This window comes from Toxorhynchites rutilus, chromosome 2 (assembly GCF_029784135.1).
Source record: "Toxorhynchites rutilus septentrionalis strain SRP chromosome 2, ASM2978413v1, whole genome shotgun sequence".
Classification (NCBI taxonomy): Eukaryota; Metazoa; Arthropoda; class Insecta; order Diptera; family Culicidae; genus Toxorhynchites; species Toxorhynchites rutilus.
In genome coordinates this window covers 231771639-231777749 of record NC_073745.1, presented here as the reverse complement: position 1 = coordinate 231777749, position 6111 = coordinate 231771639, and the positions used below count along the sequence as shown (strand labels likewise).

Below are 6111 nucleotides of genomic sequence, written 5' to 3'. Positions count from 1 at the left end.
CCCGCCACTGAGGATAAGACCGGCACCCCCTGAGTTTTACTAGAAAACTCTGATTAACTACGTTTTTGAATATTATACATGTTAGTATTTATTATTTTAGACGTTTTCAATCACATCGAACCCAACATGATCCGTCAATTGTAAAAATATAAATCAAAACAAACTCGAATGCCGATGATATGTAGTCGGATGTAACTTTCCGTCAGTGAAGTTTAAGCTTTTATTGTTGAACGCGGTTTCAAATTCTTTTCCGTTGCTCTACAGTTTGTCCCCTGGATTGTTAGCAATCACTGGGATTCGAGTTGAGGTAAGTTAAAACAATAAGTTAATAGAAATAGTCTTCTTGAAAAAATGTGTGCTGTCGGGGTAAGTCCGTCACCCTTTGAGTGGGGGATCCCGGCATGGTTTGCGTTTAGTTGAAGGTTTCTAAGACATATTTTCCATCAATTTCAGATGCCTCGCAGCTACCAAAGGAAAACGAATCGAGGGAGTTGGTCCCAGGAGAACCTCATCCTTGCAAAAGAGGCCATTGCTAGTGGAGTTTCTATCAAATGTGCTTTCACGACTTTTGGAATACCCAGGTCTACATTACATGATCACGTTTTTCAGAAGGTGGTAAGCTCGCAACTAGATCCAAGAAAGGCCCTATTTACGATGGAGCAGGAAGCGGAGATCATGCAGCACCTACTTGACCTAGAAAACCGATTTTATGGCATCACGAAGATTGACGTACGGAAGCTAGCTTTCGAGCTTGCTGAAAGAAATGGAATCGCTTGTTCGTAATTTTTTTTTATGTTTTTTTACTGATGTAAATTTAATGTTTGATTTAAGCTGTTCGATAAAACTAAATGAACTTCATCATTGAACGAAAAATAATGGCTATATGGTCGTTACGAAAATAATAAACTAATTACAAATAAACATAATTTAATTAGTTTTATTGCCATCATAATCACAAAAACCTGAAATAATTTACCTACAGTCATGAACTCATACTTCTCTGTGATTTCAAGTCGAATCCTAGTGTGATTAAAAGCGTCGTATGACGGATATTGATTCAAGTAAGAAGAAAAACTGACCACCGGTAAGTGTTCAATGTGGTCCTAGATTCCATTAAACTTGTAATTGAATTGTGGTGTGGTTTGGTGATTTCTTCTCCATATTCCATGTTCATCGGAACTTGTTCCGACCATATCTCCGGAATCGGTTGAACGATCCGAACCATACTTGACAGCGACATTTAGAATTAGAATACCTTCTATTTGCCGACTGTCACATTCAAACTGGTTCATCTGTTGCCAAGTATATATATATATATTGAGAAATTGAGATGACGGTCTTACCCCGTAGGGTACCGGTGTTACCCCCGTGGGGTGCCGGTTTCACCCGCACTGGTTGATGAGCTTCATTTTTATGGCAGTTTTGACGTAGGACTACGTCTAACCGGAGGATATAGGGGGTGAAATGGAAATCTAGGCACTGAACAAGTAGGAAAAAATGCAACATTTGGAACGCTTATAACTCGAGCATTTCTCAATAGATCGCAATGGTTTTTGCATCAATTGATAGGAAATATATCTACGCATCTGTCATAAAGAATAACATTTCATTTTTCTTGAGATAAATAATTGAATAATTGTGAAATATCAAGCATTGTTAAAATGCACTATGTGCCCATTTTTTATTGGTCCATTTTGTGCTCCTCAAATCGTACCGACCAAAACGGGCAACCAGAGCAGCAGCGAAATAGAATGAAGCACGATTGGAAAGGAAAAAGAAAAAAATGAACGAAACATTGGTCGCAGTCTCACACATGCGTAATTCTCGAGCGAGCCAGTCAGCTTAAAAATCCCCGCTCCACTGCCGTAACGATCATTCTTTGTGTGGACACCGATTGGACAACATCGTTGCTGGACGAGCTGGACAGCGAGGGATCGAGTGCCTTTCTCAAAGCAAGAGGGCGGAGGTGGTAGCGCTGGGGTAGAGTAATAGAGTAGAGTAGAGTTTTCAAATGCTCCCTTGGCCGAGTGGTTAGCGTCATAACTAACATGCCGGGTGTTCGGGTTCGATTCCCGTTCTGGTCGGGGGAATTTTTCGTCAAAGAAATTTCCTCCGACTTGCACTGTGATCACGCGTATTCTAGAACTTGCCACTCAGAATGCATTCAAGGCGTGTTATTTGGCATAGAAATCTCAACTAAGTACTAATAAAAATGACGCAAGTAATACTACGTTGAGACGGCGAAGTTCCTCTAGGAACGTTAGTGCCATTGAAGAAGAAGAAGAGTTTTCAAAGGGCCTTTCTCAAGGCTAGAGACGAATGAACTGCAAAAGTTTAAAGTCTCTATAATACAAGACCTTCCTTCCTTCCTTCCGTAACGATCATTCTCATTCAAACCGTACACCACATCGGTTCGCATCACAACACATCAACAAACCAACCCAAGCAGCCATGTCTGGACATGGTAAAGGAGGAAAAGTGAAGGGAAAGGCAAAATCCCGCTCGAACCGTGTTGATCTGGAGTTCCCCGCAAGGGTAGCTAGGCCGAGCGCGTTAGTACCAGTGCACCAGTCCACCTAGCCGGTGTTATATAGTTTCGGCCGCCGAAGTGATCGAGTTAGCTGGCAAAGCTGCTCGCGACGATAAGAAAAGCCGCATTCGGAACAGAACACATTCGGTTCGGTGGACATCAAGACAACAGGCAGTTGCAGCGAGTGGCGAGTGGAAAACGCAATCGCAAAACGGCATCAGGTAGCAGAAGAAAAAAGTTTGTTCTTTATACAAACTGCTTTGGTGGCAAATCCAGAACAAGGCGGCATCGAGGGCGTTCGAAATGGTTTTTTTTCAAAACCACGAGTACTAAGTTTTCTAAATTGGAACCATTCCATAAAACAAGGCGCTTTTCAGGGCCATTAAACCTTCCAAAAAAGAGTTTAGGAAATACAGTTCAATGCTTTCTAAAACATTATTCAAAATAATAATAAAACACAAATAGATTTTTTCATCATTTGTTTGCCAGGATCTGATGAGTATGTGAATTTGGCAGTTGTTCTAAGCTTATTGATAGTTGGGGACTTTCCTGATTATTCAATTTTCACCAATTCTTAAATTGTTTCCAGATTGAAAGTACAGTAATTTACAATTAGTTCGACATTTAGCTAATTGGACGGACATGTAATGCGACTTATTTAGTTGGACATTTTTGTAAACATAGAGATCCAATTAGATTAGATTATGACCCCACATTGAAAGTCGACACTGTACCACTGTCATCGCAAATGTTCAATTACAGGTTAAAATCGCCTCCAATGCGACACTGAGTGGCGCTTCGGCACGTCGCATTGAATGTAATTTACTGTACAACATGTCACAAAGCTGGATGGGAAGAAATTTTCCAACTGTGAAAGCTGTGGCGAGTGGCAAATGCAATCGCTAAACAGAAAGGTTTAGCCGAACAAGATGGGGATATCGAGTGATAACAAAACAATAAACTCTTTAGATTGAAGATAATTTTGTGATCCTGAAAAGGACCCTTTTTAGCCTGCATGCGAATCCAACGAGCGAACAAATCGTAATGAATGTATTTTTTTGCCATCGCTCCCTTTTAATGCTCATTCGTTCGTCTCGTTGGACTCGCCCCTCTGGCTGAGTCTGCCGATTTGTCTCTATCCTGTGAGTGTGTACCGCTAGAGTATAAAACACGCGGACCCCAAAAAAATAACTTATTTTCTTCCAAACCGTAAACTCGTGTGGTTGTACGGCATCGGCATCGTGGACGTAACAAAGGAGGACAAGTTAAGGGAAAGGCAAAGTCTCACTCGAACCATGCAGGTCTCCAGTTCCCTGTTGGTCGCATTCACTGATTGCTCCGCAAGGGTAATTAGGCCGAACGGATTGGTGCCGGAGCACCAGTATAACTAACAGTGATTATAGAGTTTCGGCCGTCGGAGTGCTCGAGTTGGCTTGCAAAGCTGCTCACGACAATCAGAAAACACGCATCAAGAACAGAGCAGCTTCGGTTCGGCGCTCATCAAGGCAACGATTAGTTTCAGTGAGTGGCAAAGTGTTTCACCGGCACGTCGCATTAAATGTAATTTACTGAACAACATGTCACAAGCTGGATGGGAAGAAATTTTCCAACTGTGAAAGCTGTGGCGAGTGGTAAACGCAATAGCTAAACAGGAAGGTTTAACCGAACAAGATGGGAATATCGAGTGATAACAAAAACACAACACCAAAGGTTCTTTTCAGAACCATCAACATATTCATAAAGAGTAAACAGTAAACTAATCCATTTTCAGGTAGATAGGTAGGTATTTACGTAGGAGAAGAAAATAAAACAATATATTTAAAATATATATTTAACAAAAGCTGTCCCCTTTGTATAGTCCTACGTCACTCCGGTTATGTCCCCGACATTACCCACCCGTCTTTTTTTAAATTGACTATTACTTGAGAAAATTACCGTTTAAATGTACTGATATTCCTTATATCTCATGGCAAACGAACTAGACAATTATTCTGTGGAGGAAACATATCAATATATGCCCGCAGATCTCACAAAACAATACTTTTCCTTAGGGGGTCGGGCATACCCCCCATTCCCCTATGTAAAGTTGCTTAAATGGCCCATGTCTTTACACCCACAAAATTTTACTGCTATCTGAGATAGTGCTGCTAACGGCCAGTCGAGTTGGCCTGAAATTCGTCTAAATAAGAAATGGCAAACATCACACCTTAGGTGGGTTAATTTAAGTTTATACTTAGAGACCTCCATCCTCCTGTACTTGTTCGTCCCGGAATGTAAAATTGATGCATTTATGAATACCGCATATTTGCTAATTGAAGCGACTTTCAGTTCGCAGTATGTTTGTACTTGCAAATAAAAAGTGCGAGTTTCGGCGAATGTTCGATTTTTCGAATAGTCATTTCCCGGAAAATGGAAGATAGGAAAAAAATAATTCTTGAACATTGGGGTTTCTTTAGCGTAAATAATCAAAATTAAAAAAAAAAATTTTACAGCTTGGTCGTTAATGGGTTAATGATGCTTATACATAGTTTTTTTGGATCTAGATTGCACTCTATTATTTTGTTAAATTTTTCGAGCTGCCACCGCGATGTTTAACCAAATCCTTTGATCTCAAAATAGCGTTCATCGTATCGTCGCTGAGCCGATTTAAAAGCTTATTTTTGTTCTGATTATATTCAGAAAAAAATCGCTCGACAGTTGCCGAGGAGTGAGGCATAGTGAGAACGTTACAAACAAGGCATCGAAGCGCCGAAAAGACGAGCGAACCGTCAATTCTTTTTAGACATTCAATTTTTGTCCACCAACCCTGCACATGCTCGTTTTCTGAAATTGTGATTTCCTTACGGAGTAATTTTATCTTTAGGCTACAGAATTAATTCTCTACATCTTGTACATTCCTATTGTAGAATCCTGGAAACGCTTCAAACACAACGTTAATGCTAGTCAAATTGGGGAAGTTGGTGGGATTTAACATTGCCGTAGACTTGAGCGTCGAATCATCAGAATCGAATCTTTTTATCATGTGTTTGATCAGCTCTACGAAAAAAACTGCAACAAATATCCTTTGAAATGATCTGCCTTCCGGTGTACATTTTTCTGATAATTTCTTCTGCTGCTATTCCAACCTAAAATTATTGTCGCTTTTTAAATGATCTTCATATTTAATAGCGTTTAACATTGAAACAACGTAAGATTCCTCGCAGATATTATTGAGAATGATGAAATAAAAATCTTTCAGCTCTCCGTGTAGCATCGTGAATTCAGGTTTTTCAGCCTAGAACAAACAATTCAATCTGTTGTTCTGGGGCAAAACTTATGTCGCACCGTCCGACGCGAATCCTTTCAGACGATCCTTGTAAGGAATTTCGTCCTTATGAAACTGATCAATCATTGCATTGTCAATGCTTTTATGATCAGTAGCACCAAGCGATACTGCTTAACATTTAGACGGCCATTAGTGCCGTACTGCACTTACAAAGTTTCCCATATGAGTGCAGCACGCGCTATCTTCCAATGGTTCAAACGTGTGCGCTACAGCATAAGTTTTATGTTAAAACTAATGTGTTGTTCGTTTTCTACTT

At 40.2% G+C, this 6111-nt stretch overlaps 1 long non-coding RNA gene across 1 annotated transcript; it reads left to right on the top strand.

The window, feature by feature from the left end:
* LOC129771955 (uncharacterized) lies at window positions 1–765 on the top strand. Its single transcript, XR_008742513.1, has 3 exons — window positions 1–307; window positions 454–553; window positions 610–765. It is a non-coding gene; the product is annotated as an uncharacterized LOC129771955 (long non-coding RNA).
* The last annotated feature ends 5346 nt before the right edge of the window (window positions 766–6111 follow it).